The following is a 20,699-nucleotide window of genomic DNA, read 5'->3' as shown; positions in this document are numbered from 1 at the left end:
TTTTTTGGTTTAAAATTTTAAATTAATTTTATTAATGTTTCACTTTACACTATTTAATGATTTATTTATTAATTTTAGAATTTTAATTATTAAAATTGTAAAATTATCGTTTTGCCCTCGGAGAGGACTTTTCGCGTTTTAAGTCAGTTTTTTATGTTCTAAGATGTTTTAGAATCGATTTTTCATAAGGAACTCAATGGAAATATTAGTTTGTGTCATTTATGAAAATTTTTGTGTGAAATGGTTGTGAACTTTATGAGGGGCATTTTCATAATTTTGTTAAATTTTGTGAAAATTGGCGAAATGATTTATTTGGTTTTGATTTGTTGTTTTATGCGTTCGAATGGGTTTTCCTAAGCGTAACGTAGGCTCTACGGATGTTTTAAGGTTAGGGGTATTTTGGTCATTTGGTCATTTTTTAGTGATTTTTATCGTAAAGTTTCTTTTTGTCTGCAAGATGATGATTTCTATGTTTTTGGGGTCATATTATTCTAGCGTAGCGTGGTTTCTATAGTTTTGTTAGTTCGAGATACTTCATCTGAATTTTTGAAACATATTTAATAACAAAATAAATCATTGGAATAAACATCCATCATTGGGAATCATTGCGATCGGGTTGACGAGTTGATTAATCAGGCGGATGCAAAAATGGAGTGTCTACAGATGCCCCTCTTTGGCAGAGGGTTGAAGCAAATTAGATAGCAAGTCTATTTTGGTAGATAGTGCGATATCCGAATGCCAAAGTTAATAACACTTCATTTTGCAGCTTGATTTAACAATTCGTCAGGGTGTTTGGATCCTTGAGCATAAAACTCTCCCCGAACTAAAAGGTTGTGAGGTCATCGAGTGAGAGCTCTCACTGACATTTTCAGATCCTTGAATTTTAAAGAATTCTCATTGACTAAAAAGTGCAAGTGTGAGTGTGTGTACTATGTGAAACTGAGTAAAAATTGAGAAAAAACTAAGCATAAACTAAGCATAATCTGAGTAAAATTTGAATGTCTTACTCTACCTACCCTGAATGAAAGAGTAATGATTTTTTTTTGGAGTCCTACTCTACCTACTCGGGGTGAAAGAGTAATGAACTAATTAAAATTTTTTTTTTTTTGGAAGTTCTACTCTACCTACTCGGAGTGAAAGAGTAATGAACTAAGCTTTTTGGGAGTCCTACCTGCCCAGGGTGAAAGAGTAATGAACAAATTATTTTAAGAAGTTGTACTCTACCTGCCTAGGGTGAAAGAGTAATAACCTAATTTTTTTTTGGGAAATTCTACTTAACCTGCTCGGAGTGAAAGAGTAATGAACTAATTTCTTTTTTTGGAAGTTCTACTCTACCTAGTCAGAGTGAAAGAGTAATGAACTAAGCTTTTTGAGAATCCTACTCTACCTGCCCAGGGTAAAAGAGTAATAAACTAATTTTTTTTGGGAAGTTCTACTCTACCTATTCGGGGGGAAAGAGTAATGAACTAATTTTTTTTGGGAAGTTCTACTCTACCTACTCGGGGGGAAAAAGTAATGAACTAATTTTTTTTGTGAAAGTTCTACTCTACCTACTTGGAGTGAAAGAGTAATGAACTATTTTTCTGGAAGTCCTACTCTACTTACTCGGGGTGAAAGAGTAATGAACTATCTGAGTAAAATCTGAGCAAAATCGGTGGTATCTGGCTGAGTATATTCCGAGAAAGCCCTCGGTGGAAACTGGCTGAGCATAATTCAAGAAAGCCCTCGGTGGCAACTGGTTGAGCATAATCCAAGTTAACCCTTGGCGGCAACTGAGCAAAATCCAAGATAACCCTTGGCGACATTTGAGCAAAATCCAAGTTAAACTCTTGGCGGTAATTGAGTAAAATCCAAGATAACCTTTGGAGGCAACTGAGCAAAATCCAAGATAACCCTTGGCGACAACTGAGCAAAATCCAAGTTAACCCTTGGCAGCAACTGAGGAAAGTAAAATCCAAGATAACCCTTGGCGGCAACTGAGCAAAATCCAAGATAACCCTTGGTGGCAACTGAGCAAAATCCAAGATAACCCTTGGCGGCATCTGAGCAAAATCCAAGATAATCCTGGCGGCAACTGAGTAAAATCAAAGTTAACCCTTGGCGACATCTGAGTAAAATCCAAGATAATCCTTGGTGACAACTGAGCAAAATCCAAGTTAACCCTTGGCAACAACTGAGCAAAATCCAAGATAACCCTTGGCGGCAACTGAGCAAAATCCAAGATAACCCTTAGCGACAATTGAGTAAAATCCAAGAAAGCCCTTGGCAGCAACTGAGCATAATTTCGAGAAAGAACTTGGCGACATCTGAGCATAATTCCGAGAAAGCCCTCGGTGGTAACTGAACATAATTCCTAGAAAACCCTCGGCGGTATCTGAGCATAGTTCCGAGAAAGCCCTCGGCGGCATCTGAGCATAATTCTGAGAAAACTCTTGGCGGTAACTGAGCATAATTTCGAGAAAATTCTCGATGGCATCTGAGCATAATTTCGAAATAGCCCTCGACGGCATCTGAGCATAGTTCCGAGAAAGTCGTCGGTGGTATTTGAGCATAATTCTGAGAATACCCTTGGTGGTAACTGAGCATAATTCCTAGAAAGCCTTTGACGGCATCTGAGCATAGTTCCGAGAAAACCCTCGGCGGTATCTATGGCATAATTCTAAGAAAACCCTCGGTGGCATCTAAGCATAATTCCGAGAAAACCCTCGGCGGCAACTAAGCATAATTCCGAGAAAACCCTTAGCGATATTTGGCTAAGTAAAACTGAGAATGAATGAATAAATCTGGGAAATAATGATTAAAAATGAATCTGAAAAAGAGTGGTTGAATCTGGAAATGAATAGATCTGGGACAGAATGAATGCCCTATCTCCTATGTGAGATCCATAATGCGTTTGCTTGAACCTCAAGGTTTTATCCAAAAGTTTTATGAATTTAAAACCCATGTTTTTATTTCTTTCGAAAAACTGTTATCAATAGGGTAACCTTAAGTTTGGGGTTCCCATTATCTTTTAGGATTAACATTGCTAAAAAAAAAATGCCCCTGGTTTGATAACAAACGTGACATTGGAAATAATTGAATAAATCATGAAAAAAATACCCCTAGTAAAAAGGGAAAACTACATATTTAGAAGAAAAAGAAAATGCCCCTTGTATGAAGGTTTGAAATATTTGATTACCACAAGCGTAATAAAGATTTAACTTTTAATTTTGATTAATTTTATAAAAGATTTTGAGTCAGGGTCAAGAAAATAAAATATTTCTTTTTGAGACTCATCATAGAATTCACCCTTTTCCCCTTTGGTTCACTAGGAAAAGTAGAAAATTTTCAGATCCATCGTATACAAGATACTTGTGGCTTCTGAGTTTCTGCCTAGTTTAAGCTAATTGTTGAACTTGATTATTCTGACTTCAAATGTCTCGGCTCGAACTTCTTAAGATTTTTTTCTATTTTTCTTTGTTACTTTATCTTTTGCTTAGATAGCCTTTTCAGGTTTTCGATCTACCGAGCATGCTCTAGCTTTTGCCTAGATCGCCTTTTCAGGTTTTCGATCTAGCGAGCTCTTTTTTTCTTTTTTTCTTTGTTCTAATTATTGTCAAAGTCGTCCTTTCAGATTTTTAATCTTGCGAGCTTGCCTTAATTTTTGCCTAAATCATCCTTTTTACGTTTTCAACTTAGCAGGCTTCGTTTTTTTTTTCTTTTCTGAACTTCTGGAGTTACTGTCTGATCATGCTTTCCTACCTTCCTTGACTTTTTCACATGGTACATAAGAGGATTTTTATAGGTAAGCTTATGACTGGGTATAAAAAGAAATGGATTTTGAGGCTCAAAAACCCGAATGCCCCTTGTGTGGCATTTCTTTTATTTTACCTTGAATTTTCTTCTCCATTTTGAAGATATTTCTTTTTCTTTTAATTTTTTTTTCTTTTTAGATTTTTTCTTTGTTGAGGAATCTATTTTTTTATTTTGATGTGGTCGGGCCTGAAGTAATTTCTCAACTTACCTATGTACCCCAGAATTTTGGGATCAGACCAAAACGTAATTTGAATTCTTCCCTCCCTTAGGTTAGGTAATCAGGTTGAGAAATAAAAAGGCATAATTTTTTTCTTTTTAAAAAGACTGCAAAAGGGGTTGAGAAAGGATATATTGAACTGGGTAATAGGATAATTGATTCGGCCAAAGATGGCCTCCTTAAATGTAGTACCGTTTGATTTGGTCAAGGTTGGTTGGTTCTGGTAAATCGATTCCATCATGATCTTGAAGCTTGATAGCATTTCCTGGTAATATTTTCTTGATGATGAACGGACCTCCCCAATTTGGTTTGAACTTCCCTTTAGGGTCAAAAATAGGTACTAAATCTCTGACTTGTAAGTAACGGACCTTGATTTTTTTGTCAAATGCACGGGCGACTCTTCTTTGATAAACTTGCACGTGGTACAAAGCTCTTAGTTGTTTTTCTTCGATCAAATTTAATTCTTCATACCGTTGACGAACCCAATCTGCTTCTGATAGTTGACTTTCCAACAAGACCCTGAAAAATGAAATTTTCATTTCAACTAGCAAAACTGTTTCCATGCCATACACTAAGGAGTAGGGAGTAGCTCTAGTAGAGGATTGAATTGAAGTTCGATATGCCCATAGTGCAAATGACAATTTTTTTGACAAATCTCGATATGATTGACACCTTTTCCTGATGATAGTTTTGAGACTCTTATTATCTATTTGCTTCAACCACTCCATTAATTTGAGGACGGTAGGTAGATGATGCTGGATCTTAAACTTTGAACACAAAGTAATCCTTGACTTTGAAGTGTGACCCGTTATCAGATATCAATCCCAAAGGTACTCTGTATTGACTTTATGATAGCTGCAGTGAGGACAACATTGAAATGTTCTGTAACATTTTCTTTGATCTCATTGGTATTTTCATTTCATCGAGGGAGTATCTATTCCATGTCGGACAACATTCAAGCTTGCACCTAACATATCATCATCAGACCACGCGAACAAGTCTTTCGAAATTTCTGAGTAAATTCATTGTCCCTTCATGTTCCTCAAGGGATAAGATGGTTTCTATTTGAATCTCTTTAGGAATTATTTTATGTTCCAATGTCAATGACCTTTGCTTTCTGATTGAAAGTTGTTGAGCCCGACCCTTATCTTCTTGTTCACGAAAGAAATCTATCCTTAAAGTTATATTATTGGTTAATTTGTTAATGCGCTCGAGGTATTCAAAAATTTCATTTATGCAATCAAATTCAGATGGGGCGACAGACACCTCTATGACTCGACAAACTAACTTGACTCAACAGAAAAAAGAGTCGACTCGAAAAGAGGACATGACCTTGATGAAAAAAAGGGACTCGAGCTAACCCAAATGACTCATGAAAACTCAAGACTACCCACAACGGGCTTAATTAGGACTAAGGACTGAGACATTGCTTATAACCGGCATGACTAAGGCACTGTTATCTTCAAGGAACAACTGGGAAATGTTGAGATATTCTAAAGGATTTTTGATGATTGATTTGGCGTTAACATTCGTTCTAACTGACCGGACTAGTAACCCTAACAAAACGGTGAACGATTGAGCTTAGGTGCAATGATAACCATGAGATCCCATCAAATGTGAATCTAATCAATTTCAGTATTACCCCCTTGATAAAATTTTAGATGAACCCTAAGGTTTTATCGAATTCTGTGTACCAATTCATTCATGTAATGATTATTCAGAAGGAAACAATTTTATTGCACAAATCTGATTATTTTTCGTAATCATTTTTTAGGAAAATATATTTTAGTAATTTTTCAAGGTCCACATAAAAAATAGATTTTTTTGTTAATCATTTTTCTTTCATTTTCTTTTCTTTTGAAAAATATTCTCTTCTAGAAAATCATTTTTTCTCTGAAAAATATTTTTCATTTGGAAAATATTCTTCTTTTTGGAGAAAATCTTTTTTAAAAATGAATGGAAGTCTGAATTCAACAAAAAGTTTGAATACTATTTTGATTTGAATGGTCAGACCCATCATGATTGTTGGATCGAGATGGACTGGGTCATTATGAATTATTGCAAAAAATGGATTATTTATTGAGATGGACTGGTGCACCCATTTTAATCAGGTAAAACAAAACCTTAATCATTGAGGACAACAAAATATTTTGATCTCATACGTACATTTTGATCTCATCATTCACATCATCACATACATTCATCAATCATAAGGTCCCATTCAATAAATAACCCGAGAACACCCACGATAAGTTCGAGTCGTGACCTACAGGGGAGGTTTTTAGATTCTAAGCTTACTATATGCAATGCATTTTTATCTAGCCACCCTTGCCTAAGTACACCTATATATCAGATGGTACGTGGTGACTTGATTTGATATACCGTATATGTGATAATCTAAAACTTCAATTCACTTCTCTGAAGTAAAAAACGGCCAGTTTGATCCCCAATTGAGAGGTGGCGTACGATGCTGAGTAAGGGCCCACTTAAATACTTCTCGTTTAGAATAGACGTCGTCTATCCCCTTCGTACAGCAGGGTACGTCAGGGAAGGATCTCGCTTAGGCACCGATTTTAACCAAAAAGTGCAATTGATGTACTTAGATTATCTTTGATATACCTACGGGTACGAGTCAAGAGTTGTAATTTTCATAAATGGTTTGGCATCCCACGAAGGGACTGACCACGTACTAGTACTAGGTTGGCAATCGGGACATGTGACTGTGTGGCTTACAATAGGTCAAAGGCTCAGGTCGCTCCAGCCTGAGTGCATCGATATACCTTTCAGAGTCACCTGATCAGACGGTACTAATGCCCCAGTTTGATATACCCTAAGGTACGTGACTGGAGTTGTAGTTTTCATGAATGACGCCGCATCTCCGAAAAAACTGGGCCACACATTAGTGCCACATTGGCTATATGGGACGTGCAAGCGTGCAAAGCAGTAAATGTGCTAGTGGTGTATACAAAACAGGGTGGGGTGTATCCGGGGTCTTTTCCAAACACTGAGCCCATGGGCCTGATCATACCATCATAACATTGATACCACATAAACATGAATCAAAATAAATATTATTCCAATCACATTATTAAATATACGCACATCAAACCTATCAAAATCATGGCAACATTAGATAAGCAATTGAGACAACGAATAATAATTGGATCCAATCGTTGGCACAAGCTCATTATTTTTAGTCCAAACCAAAGAGAATCTTTTTATGGTCCAATCAAAGGTGATTTTGGGTGACCCAAAATAAATCGAGGCTTCAATGAACATTAAATTGAAGATAGCATGATAGTTGTTGTGATTTGGAGTGATGAATCCCTTTTTTATTTTTATTTAAAAAAAAAACTAATTGATTTTAAAGAAATTTTTTTTTTTTTGGTAACCAACACACAATTTTTTATTGCTGCCAAAAATCCAACATGGCGTTAGCACACACAACACTCATTTTTTTTTCGTATATATTGCTGCCTAGCAACACACAACAACAATAACAACACACAACAGCAACACCCAGCAGTACCAGCACATTTTTTTTGTTGTTGTTACTGCCAACAACACACAATAGCACATTTTTTTTTTAGAAAGAAAAAAAATATGCTGTCAAAGGTCAAATTGATACATACCTAATGAATAACCAATAAAATAATCTTCTCTTATGTATACCATCAAGGAACAAATCGGCACACACCCAAAACTTAAAAAAAAAAAAAAAGAGGATAGATCTAGATAAAAAAATAAAAAATAGAAAAAATAAATAAATAAAAATCTGATCCGATAATCATTATTCTACCATCAACAAAAATCACCTCTTTGCAATCTTACATTATTTTAGATCATCTTAAACGACCCTCAATTGAACCACAGAAATAATACTTGATTGAACCAAAATAATATATTAAAAAAATGCCGAGAGAATATAATATAAACCTAAAAAATAAACGAGTCAAATAAACTAAAAAAATTAAAAAAAAATTTAGGTCTAAATGGCAATGTTCCCATACTTGGGGCTTTTCAAGTTTGATCCTCAAAAGTCCTCAGTGCAATCACCACTGAAAGCGCCCTCGATTCGCGGGGTGCGCAGATCCATTTTTGACCTTTGAGGTTTGGGAGTCGCCACCTATTTATTACGGTCTAGGAATCAAATGTTGACTCTAAACGGATAAAAAATAACGAATCTACTGAAGAAAAACTGAATACGGGGATCACATTACGCGGTTTGATGGTGTTAGACACCAATCCCGTCCGATCAATCCCGGTTTCTACTTATCCCAAATAAGAATACATTGCTAACAAAAAAATTAGATAAAAAAATAAAAGAAAGTTTACCTTCGAAACGCAACGATTCTATTCCCTTAGATCTGATAAAAACCGCTCCTTGTACCATACTCCTTGCTTCGTTCTATTTTCAGATCTGATTTCTGATCTTCAAGGCAAGGTATCTCTTTCTTGTATCTGAATCCTTTGAATTTGTTATGGATTTTTAGACGTTTTTGAAGGGCTTTTAGGTGTTTTTCGAGCTAAAGTTGAAGTATGGGTGTTAGGTAAGGAATTAGGACTTCAAAATTAGGGTTTATGGGAGGCTAGGGAAGCTTTTTGACCTACTTCTCTTAAGGTTTATTATTTGATACGAAAATAGGGTGTGGAGGCTCCTATTTATAAAAAATTTTAGAAGAATTCGAGTTTGATTAGGGTTTTAATTAGGGTTTTGACTTTAGTTTTATGAGATTGATTAGTCTTTAGGGTTTTAATTTAGGATTTTGACTTTAGTCTTATGAGATTGACTTGATTAGTTTAAATTAAGATTTTGACTTTGGTCTTATGAGATTGACTTGATTAGTTTATATTAGGGTTTTGACTTTAGTCTTATGAGATTGACTTGATTAGTTTAGATTAGGGTTTTGACTTTAGTCTTATGAGATTGATTTTAATACTTTGACTTTAGTCTTTCTTGGTTGACCTTTAATATCTTGACTTTAGTCTTACATGATTGAATTTAAGATTGACTTTAGTCTTACTTGATTGACTTTAATTTTTGGAGAACCCTCTTTTATCATATCTTTAATTCTTTGAGCCCTTAGATGGAGGGTCCTTGAATAAATATCTTGGCAACTATCAACAATTTTGCCCGAAAGCCTGATTGATCGATGTTTTAGTTTAAATTTTTAAATTAATTTTATTAATATTTCACTTTACATTGTTTAATGGTTTATTTATTAATTTTGAAATTTTTAATTATTAAAATTGTAAAATTATCGTTTTACCCTCGGAGAGGACTTTTCACGTTTTAAGTCAATTTTTGATGTTCTAGGATGTTTTATAATCGATTTTTCATAAGAAATTCAATGAAAATATTGATTTGTGTCATTTATGAAATTTTGTGTGAAATGGTCGTGAACTTTATGAGGGGCATTTTCGTAATTTTGTCAAATTTTATGAAAATTGGTGAAATGATTTATTTGGTTTCGATTTGTTATTTTATCTGTTCAAATGGGTTTTCTTAAGCGTAATGTAGGCTCTAGGGATGTTTCAAGATTAGGGGTATTTTGGTCATTTGATCATTTTTTAGTGATTTTTATTGTAAAATTTTTTTTTGTCTGCAAGATGATGATTTCTATGTTTCTAGGATCATATTTTCCTAGCATAGCGTGATTTCTATAGTTTTGTTAGTTCGAAATACCTTATCCGGATTTCTGAAACATGTCTAGTAACAAAATAAAGCATTGGACTAAACATCCATCATTGGGAATCATTGCGATTGGGTTGACGAGTTGATTAATTAGGCGGATGCAAAAATGAGGTGTCTACAGAAATCGACGCCACATTGATCTGTTTAATCCTTAAGGAAGAAAATGCCAATCATCTTGAAAAGTTTAGACCAATTGCCCTTTGCAACTTTATCTATAAGGTCATCTCCAAATTATTAGCAAATAGGTTAACCGTCTGTCTTCCTAATATCATTTCTTTAAATTAGTTGGCTTTTGTTAATGGGAGAAAAATCCAAGATGATATTCTCTTTGCCCAAGTAATGGTTCATAATTTTCATTGCCGAAAATCTCCGAAGTCTTTTTGTGCCAAAATCGATATTAGAAAAGCCTATGATTGTATTAATTGGGATTTTTTTTAAAATCAATTCTTATTCAACTTGGATGCCCTCTAAGTTGGACAGACAGAGTTATGGAATGTGTGTCCACTTCAAGTTTTTCAATCCTTATAAATGGCACATCCTATGGGTTTTTAGAAGTGAATGGGGTCTGAGACAAAGAGATCCTTTATCTCCTTATTTATTTACTTTGGTTATAGAAGTTTTTTCTTGTATTCTAACTCAAAATATTATCTCAAATAATCTGAGTATTCCTAGCATTTTGGGCATTCCAGGAGTGTCCCATCTAATTTTTGCAGATGATATTCTAATTTTGCAAACAATGATATTTCTTTAGCTTCGTCTATTCGAGATGTTCTAAATCTATTCTACAATATTTATGGGCTTCAAATTAATGAATCAAAGAGTCCGTTATTCTTTAGTAAATCTTGCAAAAATCAAAATATTATTCTTTCTATCTTGGCGTTTTTGAAAAGTAATCTTTCCATCAAATATTTGGGTATTCCTCTATTCTCGTCTAGATCAACCCATACTCTTTGTCAACCTTTGATTGATAGAGTCATTAGGAGGGCTGAGGGGTGGAATACAAATGTGTTATCTTATGCGGGAATACTAGAATTAATTAAATCAGTGTTATCTAGCTTCCAAGTATATTGGTCAGTGTCTTTTAACATTCCAGTGAGTGTCTTGAAAAAACTTGAGAATATTCTTAACAAGTTCTTATGAGGAGATTCTTCTTTCGAACGTTCTACTCATCCAACTAGTTGGGCAAGAGTTTAAAAATCTTATGATAAAGGAGGTCTTAACATTCGATGTCTAAGGGATGTAAACAAAATTGGTATGGTAAAATTATTTTGGAGATTGGTGGAGAATAAAATTTGTTGGGCATATTGGATGAGGAAGAGATATGTGGGGGAAACATATATTTAGGGTTGTCAAATTCCAAATAATGCCTCTTGGGAATGGAGAGGTATCATAAGGAAGAGATAGTTTGTGCAGAAACATGTGCGATCTTTAATTTGTGACAGAAAATGAACTTAGATATGGCGGGACCCTTGGTTACATGAAGGGTGCCTTATTTCCAGATTTGGAAATCGAATTGTACACCAATTTGAGAGTCATGTGAATGCAGTGATTCAAGATTTTACTGTTCATAGACGATGGGAGTTTCCAAAGTCGTATAATAAATGCATGTAAGCTATTATTGAGCTTATATCTTCCAAACCAATTCCTAAGATGCTTTTGAGGGATAGAATAATATGGAGCTTAATATTGAATGGTCAATTTACCATGAAATCAGCATATGCAGTGTTAGAGGAAGGACAAGATTTTTTGGGATGGAAAAGCATTTTATGGAGTAAGAATTGTACTCCAATATTTTCTTTTATTTCTTGGCTAGTAATTCATCAGAAATTATCGACAGAAGAAAATCTGAACAAGAGGGGGTTCAAATGGGTGTCACGATGCATATTGTGTTGTAGTCATCAAGAGACCAACAACCACCTATTCTTTCAATGCTCTTATACTTGCTGGATCTAGAAGCAATGGTTGATGAAGTTTGGGATTAGTAGAGAAAGAATGGGGAGAATAGAGGATGAAGTGCAAGTGATCAACAGTGTGCAATACCAAGAAAAGGAGATTATGTTAATGCTTTATTCATCCTTTTGTGTAATAGTTTATTATTGCAGAAATTAACACTCCAAAGGAAATGGTGTTGAAACAAGTAGTAGAGGCGATTAGGAACCAGCATGATGGAACAAATGTTAAAAACATTTCTAATCACGTAAATGTTTAGATTTTTAATAACTGGAAATGCTGCTATACTGTGGTAAACCCAAATATTAAACATTTAATTTGGGTAAGGCCAGAAGAGAACGTGGTGAAGATCAACACAGATGGCGTGAGGTCGATGCTGGGTGCGGGATTTGGTTTCATTAGTAGAAATATCGATGGGAATATTCTATTTGCAGGATGGAGCAAAATGGGGGCAAAGGACATTATTTACATTGAGATTCAAGAAATTTTAGAAGCTATGAAGTATGAAAGATTGAAGGATTTCAAAAAAAATTATGATATCTTTAGATTCGTTATACTCTATCAAGTGCATTAAGAAGGAAATCATGCCATCATGGAAGTACAAGGAAGTGTTGTTGGAAATTGCAGATCGAATCCAATGGTTTGAGGAATGTTTTTTTGAATTTCGGTGGAGAGAAACAAACAGGGCAACTTATTTTCTTGAGGACCCGTTCTCCACACTAGGTCCTAGATTATTTTCCATTTTTTTAGCAGATGACCTCTACATTACTTTGCCACGTAGTAAAAGGAGGGTATGTTCTTTTCCTTAGATAAAGTAGTTAGTAAAGTGGAAATCATCCAATGAACATCTTATATTTCATAAATATTATGGACAATATAATCCAATATAGGACGTTAAACATATAATAGTTTTGAATTGAATCTTTTTAAAAGGATCTTTCGTCTCATGATAGTCTGCTCTAATCTCCAAAAGAAACTTTTGTTATTGGGTTAGTCACACACTTCACGTATTCCTAACAATTTACATGGCATCATCAAATAATATAAGTTTTGGATAAGAATCTATCCAACAACATCTAACGATCCTTGAAAGAAGACAAAATTACCCTTGTAAGATTTCAAATCATATTAAAGATCATGGGGTTCATGTAACTATCATGTTGGCCAATTACCTCAACCCTCTAAAATTCATGGAGTAGAATATTAGAAAACAAAATGACAAGGGATAAAAGAACTTTTTTAGGCTTACCACAAGACTTTGAAAAAGGGTGGGCATCATAGTGAAAATTATTATTTTTTAAATATTTAATGTTCATAAATGTTTTTGCTTTACATCTGATGTAGGACATCTACATGTGGAAGATCAAAATTTTCAGACCAACTTGACTCAATCAAACCTTGTCAACTCGAGTTTGACCAGCTTGGTTGGGGTTGACTCGATTGGATCAATACTCAACCCAATTTTGATTTTAATTATATGTTTTTAGGTTATTTCAATTTTAAGTTATATAGAAGTTGGTTAGTTTCTATTTCAATTTTAGGAAGTTTCTATTTTATCTAGTTTCTAATTTATTTAGTCTCTAATTTATTTAAAATTTCTATTTGTTTATTTAAATTCGTTTTTATTCTTTAAGTTATAATTAGAAATATTTTTAAGTATTCAAATTGAGTTCTAATAGATTTAGAAGGTTAGTAATGTGTTATAGATAGATTAAAAAGTTAATTTCTAGTATTTTTAGAATGTTTATAAGTTGTTGAAGTTATCCATACATGGAGCTTCAAAAATGAAATTCAATAAAATTCAAACATATCAATTAAATTTTATTTTCTCTCTTAGTCACTTTCTATCTCTTTGTTTTATATTAAGTTATTATTTGTTTATCAATTGCCTCTATTGATTCAAATTTATTTTGTGTGTTCCATTGAACACAATTTCTTAATTTCTATTGAATCTATTGATTCACATGCTTCCGCTACGTCAAATGGTATCAAAACTTTTGTTATGATCCACATTCATAGTTGTTGAAGGAAAATTCATCACTAAAAGTGAATTGGAAACGCGATTCAAGAAGTTTGAAGAAGGTGAACATCTTAGTTATATTATTCGCAACTTATTGTCAGTACAACATGTTGATCCTTCAACTTGACACAGTCTTTTTCAGAGTACTTGTAAGGTGCAAGGCAAGTTATGCCAATTAATTATAGATAGTGAAAATTTGAAAAATATAATTTCAAGCTACCTACTATGCAACACCCTGCACCTTATTTTATAGGTTGGGTGGATGATTAGTGCAAGAAGAATGTGACAAGTCAATGTTTTTTTTTTTTTTAACATTGAAAAATATAAAAATGAGATTATATGTGGCATCGTCCCAATAAGGGATGCCACATCCTCTTGGGAAGATATTGGCTTTATGATAATGGTGTCACATATCGGGGCAAGGCTAACACCTATTATTTCATACATTACAATGCACTTGACTTGGAAGCACTCCTATGCATAAGAATGAATATCGGCTACGAATTTACACATAGCCTCGTCCATCATATTGAGAAAACGAAAGCCATCTAAAAGGATGCTAAAAAGTGGGGGCTCCACGCCAGGGCTCTTAGGCGCCATAAGCTTTAAATGATTAAATGATGGAGACAAAAAGTGACTATGGTCAACAACGACAGGTGGAGAAGAAGTGTCTGATTTCTGAACAAAATGAAAGAACGATTATAGGTACAGTCACATTAACAATTATAAAATAGCTAGATAAAGTTCACAAGGTGTACCTTCCCCTCTTTTCATTTTTTCAAAAGCTTGCTTAAAGGGATCTCATCGTCATTATTGATAGACTAAACCGAAGAACCAATCAGAGAAAGATCAAGACCAGGAATCAACACCTCACCAACAATATTCACTACTGCATTAGAATAACTTATGTAACATATTTGAGATTCCACAACTAAACGTGTAGGGATGTCGTCGAGATCTCTGGGAGGAACAAAAGATGTTATAGTGTTCATGTCGTGAAAAGAGACTGCAAGATCGACTAGAATAAGTGCCACCTTTAAAAGGAGGTCAAAAATAGAATCTTCAAAGTCAAATGCAGCCTCGTGAGGTGAAGAGTTCTTTTTTTGATGAGGAAATCGACACTTCATACCTCTCGAGGAGCTCAAATGGTCATTAACATGCGAAGATTTATAAATGACAAGGGATTGAGCAAGGTCACGACACCTTAGTCCAGGTGCCCTCTCCCTTTCTAAATTTCCTACGCCCTTTCCTTTTCTCAATGGTGATCGTAGATCTCCCAAAAGATATTTTAAATGGGGATTGAAATCAATGAGCTTATTTGGAAGTCAAGAAATCATTCTCAGTCGATAAAGCGCGAAGTACGAAATGAAGAAATTCACGCAAAACCTCTATAGAAGATCAAGTCCAACAAAGCCACAATCAAAACCACATTCTCATCTGATCACGCACAAAGCCCGGAGAGAGGAAAGCCACGCCCACGTCACCATTTTTATTTTTGTACTTGACTATTAATCAGAGGATAATACTGAGATCTATCTCTCTTTGTTATCAAAATCAATATAAAATCATCTGCGATCTTATTTCACGAATCTGAAGGTAGATTTTTGAAATTTGTTGTCGACAGTCACTTTGTGGGCACCAAACTTTTCTTTCAATTATTGCATTACTAATATAAGAACATATGCATTCACAACAGACTCTTGAGGACCCGTTCTCTACATTGAGTCTTAAATTATTTTCTATATTTTGGCAGGAGAACTCTATATTATTTTGCCATGCAGTAAAAGTTCTTTCGCTTGGCTAAGGTAGTTAGTAAAGTGGAAATTATTCAATGAACATCTAGTATTTCATAAATATTATGGATGATAAAATCCAATATAGGACCTTAAACGTATAATAGTTTTGAATCGAATCTCTTTAAAAAGATCTTTTGTCTCATGATTATCTGTTCCAATCCCCTAACAAAACTTTTGTTATTGGGTTAGTCATACATTTCACATGTTCTTAATTAACAATTTACATGGCATCATCAAATGGCAGAAGTCTTGGATAAGAATCTATCCAACAACATCTAATGTACCTTGACAGAAGACAAAATTACCTTTGAAACATTTCAAATCATATTAAAGATTGTGGGGTTCATGTAACTATCATGTTGGCCAATTACCTCAACGTTTTAAAATTCATGGAGTAGAAGATTAGAAAAAATAAATGATAAGGGATGAAAGAAAACCTCTTTTAGGCTTAACACAAAACTTTATAAAAGGGTGGCCATCAAAGCAAAAATTATTATTTTTTAAATATTTGAATTTCATAAAATTTTGTATTCTACATCCTTACGGCATCCAATCATGTTTTAGATGCCACATGAATGGGCAACAAAGAAACTTTACTAACTTAAAAAGAAGTGTTTTTCAAAAGAGTCATCCTACACTGACTTCCTACGACATTGTGTTCAACACTGTGCTGTAGTTGTAGTGTGCGAAGAATCATTGATTATTTTGCTCAAGATGCAAAATCTATGATTCTTCTAATAACACTGTCACATCAGCACAGTGTTGAACACCGTATCCCATTAAGTCGGTTCAGCATTTTTCTTTCTAAAAAATAAATAAATGCTAAACTGCCCTGGCTGTGCGGTGAAGAGGTTTGGATTATCAATGTAGAAGACCATTCACCATAAGAAAACAATATATAATTTGGTGGGATTATTATATTCATGATTAACAAGGTTGATGGGAGCAAGCTTCAATAAAACAAACATATTGCCAAAAGCTATCACAACTCAACTCGCTTCCTGGGTGGTCAATTTGATGTAAATGTCTTAGAGACTGACTACCCTTACTACGTTAGTAAGGATTTCACCCTTAACAAGGGTCCTTGGGTTCATCTTGGGCTCATCTTTTGGCGTCAAAAAACATGATCCCATGTCTCAGGTTTGTAAAGGAGAAAATTCTATGAATCTCAAAAAAAACATTTCCAAAATTGTTATTTTTCACATTGAATTTTAATTTTAATTTTAAGTGGTAGCCTTTCACTTTCAAAATCTTAGATCAAGCTCAAAAGAAATTTATTTTTGAAATAAAAATAATTCAAATCTAAGTTTTTTTTTTATGAAAATGGTGTTGGATTGCCGATTTGGTAATCCATTTGAATAAAACAACCCTTAGTAAGACTTCAAATCTGACTATATTCGTAAGGAAAGTGTTTCACAATGTATTATGATTTGACTAAAGAGTTGTGCTGGGGTGACACAAGATTTACTGTGATTCTCACAAGTCTGACGTGGGCATGCATACATAACCCTAGATGGTTTTTACTTGTACCGCGAGCATGCATCTATGGTTATGTGCACCTCCAATATCAGACTTGTGAGAATCGCAGTAAATACTTTTTGTCATTTCAGCATTTTCCTTAAATGGATCCCACCACCAGACCATATCTTTTTATAACAATAAACGAAAAAAGAAAAGAAAAGATAAATAAACTAAAACAAAAAGAAAAAGAAAAAATAATAACTAAATACAAACAAAACAAAACAAAAAGATTTGATAAATACCAAAAAATGGACGCCAAATTTGAATATGACTTGAAATAAACCATAAAAATTAATCAGATCAACTTAATGTGCAGGGATAGTGGGCTAATAGAGTATTTTACATCATAACATTACGAATTAAATCAAAAAATTTGGGTATGGGTATTGAATATAATCCTTTTATTTTCTTTGAATTTGCATTGTATGCATCGAGAGATAACCCTCCAAACCTAAAAACATCACATAATCAAGAATTGAGATCAATTAATGCCATAAAAATATTGATTTACGCTTTCTCAATTCTTGATTATGTGGCATGTTTTAAGGTTTAGGAGGCGGGTTTCAACTCTCTCTAGGTGTATACTACTTGCAACTTTTCTGTAAGAAAAACACTTTCCTTAGTTAGCAAGTCATGTTTTCTAACCGGACCAGTGGTATCCAAAAACATGATCGAATGCCATAGGGCTGTAGAGCACCAAAACTTTCAAAACAAAATATTAGAAAAATTATTTCTCACCGTTGCATTTTAATTTTAAAGTGAAACACACTTTCCTTGACAAGTTCATTAGGAACTTGTTAATAAGAAAAATTTCCTGACCACATCACCTTATGGCATCCAAAAACATGATTCAATGCCATGGGGAAGTAGGTGACAAAATTCTAACTTTGAAAAAAAAAAATTAAATAGAAAAAAAGAGTTATTTTTCACAAATTTCGTTAAAATGTACCCTAAGGGAACACATTAAGATGATTTAAATAAACCCTCAAAATTTATTTTCCTACCAAAATGTCTTCAAAATTTTGTTTTCATACAAAAAAATATCCTCAAATGCTTATTTCTAAGGTGTACTTAATGCATCTTAACGTGTGCCCTTAAGACATCTTAACAAAATCCGTGTTGGACACTGTGTAGTGCATAGAGAGCCCTAGATTTTTTACTTATAGCTTGAAGAAAAAATTTCTTTGGTTATATGTGGATTGCCGCATAAGCATAGTGTTGAATGCAATGTCCAATAAAGTCGGTGTACAATGACTCTTTAAAATTTTGGAGTTCAGTAACTGTCCATTAACAACACCTTGTATCAAACTCAAAAGGAATTTGTTTCATATTTTATTTTTTTTAAGAGTCTTGATAATCTGACTTAAGCACATGGTATACTCAATCTAACGTGACAGGCTCGGAAATCGTAGATTTGCTCTTCTCGGAATATAAAACTGCACCTTTTTATGGGGAACCATAATTTTGTATCCTGAGGAAAGTTGATCTACAGTTCCCGAGCCTATTAATTGAATATGCCATGTGCCTAAGTCAGATTATCACGATTCTTTTATTAATCCGAGTTTTTCCAAGAAATCTAAAGTATGTCGTGTTGGATTGTAAATACTAAAAGGGACAATCTATGTGGACCTAACGACCCATAGATTTTAAATCGGCTAACCAAAGGAGCTTAATGTGCGGTCAAACTAACAAAGGAGTTTTTTGTTTTAAACTAAATTTTTATAATTTATATTGTCTGGTCCTCTTTTCTCATTCCATAGATTCCATATATATGACGATGTTGATGATGAAAATGAATTGGTGGGCACACCTCCCTTGACCAGTTCGGGTGCTATGTTGGACTGTACAAACCCATCAACCAAGCAAAGGAGTTTATAAAAGCCAAACACACACACACATACACACACACATACACACACAGAAGAAGATCAAAATGAAAGAATTAATGAATCAAGATCATGGTGTGGTGGTGGTGATGGTTCCTCTTCCAGCACAAGGCCACCTCAATCAGCTAGTACATTTATCGTGACTCATATCTTCCTATGGCATCCCTGTACATTATATCGGCTCAGCCTCTCACAATCGTCAAGCAAAGAGCCGTGTGCATGGCTGGGACCCTTGCACCATATCAAACATCCACTTCCATGACTACCATCTTCCAACATTCCCCACTCCTCCTCCCGATCCTAATGCCTCCAACAAGTTCCCTTCCCACCTACTCCCCATCTTCGATGCTTCCGTTAATCTCCGCATACCTCTTTCCATTCTCCTCAAAACTTTCCCTCCTACGATTCGACGAATCATTGTCCTACATGATTCCCTAACGTCATTTGCTGCTGAAGAAGCCTCTTTCCACCCTAACACTGAAGCTTATTCCTTTGTTAGTTGCTCTGCCTTTGCCGTACTCCAGTTTGTATGGGAATCCCTTGGAAAGCCAGCTGATGGTGGAAACTTAATTCCACCTGATCTGCCTCTTATCTCATTCGAGGGCCGCTTCGATGAAAGTTTTTGGGACTTTGCTGCCCGCAACGAAGAGTGGAGCAAGTTCGACGTTGGTGATATCTATAACACATGTGAAGAAATAGATGGGAGGTTCATCAATCAGATGACTCAACATCCTGTGCTTGGAAAAACTAGAAAATGGGCTGTTGGGCCACTCAATCCAGTAGCATTTTCTGATGCATCAGCTGGACCATGACACAAGTGCCTCGAATGGCTAGACAAGCAACTCCCTAGTTCGGTTATCTATGTTTCTTTTGGGACCATGACTTCGATATCGGATGAGCAGATCAATGAAATTGCAATCGGATTAGAACGTAGTAAGCAAAAGTTTATTTGGGTGTTGAGGGATGCCGACCGAGGTGACATTTATAAGGGAGAAGAACAAGTTAGAAAAATTCGATTACCAGATGGTTATGAGGAGAGGGTAGAGGGATTCGGATTGATAGAAAGGGATTGGGCACCACAGCTTGAGATCCTGGCTCACTCGTCAACTGGCGGGTTCATGAGCCATTGTGGGTGGAACTCGTGCATGGAAAGCCTAAGCATGGGTGTGCCAATAGCCGCTTGGCCCATGCACTCTGACCAACCTTCGAATACTATGTTGGTGACCAAGGTGCTTAGAATAGGGCTTGTTGTTCGAGAGTGGGCATGTCGAGAAGAGGTAGTGTCTTCCATTGCTATTGAAAGTGCAATTAGAAAATTGATGGTGTCGGAGGAAGGGAAGGAGATGAGGAAGCGAGCCCAGCAATTAGGTGTAGCCGTTCGTCAAGCGGTGTCAAATAATGGGACCTCTACAACTCAGTTGGATTCCTTCATCACCCATATCTGTAGATAGGAAATTCTACAATCCAAATAATAATAAAAAAAACTACTTCCATCAGTAAAGATATCCGGATTGAATCTGGAAGGAGAGGATTGCGAGACAATAGCTCTTACAGATGGGCTTTGAGATGTTGGGGAGCTGATTTGTGGATGTGTTTGCTTCGAATGGAAGATTTCTATGAATGAATGATAAAGCTCAGTTCTATATATCTTGATCAAGTCCAAGGCCACACTATCATCATTCATGAATAATTTGGAGGGGAGGATTGTGTATTGAAATTGCTTGAATGGAATTAATTTTGCTTTGTAGGGTGATTTACATATAGTGATTGGTTTAATTTTCTCCTTCTCCAGCCTTGCTTATTAATCTTGTATTTTGTA

At 35.0% G+C, this 20,699-nt stretch overlaps 1 pseudogene; it reads left to right on the top strand.

Moving 5' to 3' along the window:
• The first annotated feature begins 18,939 nt into the window (after positions 1–18,939).
• Positions 18,940–20,461, top strand: LOC147386948 (zeatin O-glucosyltransferase-like; annotated as a pseudogene).
• The last annotated feature ends 238 nt before the right edge of the window (positions 20,462–20,699 follow it).

Source organism: Akebia trifoliata, chromosome 14 (assembly GCF_017979445.1).
Source record: "Akebia trifoliata isolate Shusen 1 chromosome 14, ASM1797944v1, whole genome shotgun sequence".
NCBI classification, from domain to species: Eukaryota; Viridiplantae; Streptophyta; class Magnoliopsida; order Ranunculales; family Lardizabalaceae; genus Akebia; species Akebia trifoliata.
The sequence above is the reverse complement of the archived record's forward strand: the minus strand, read 5'-3'. Positions and strand labels throughout refer to the sequence as shown.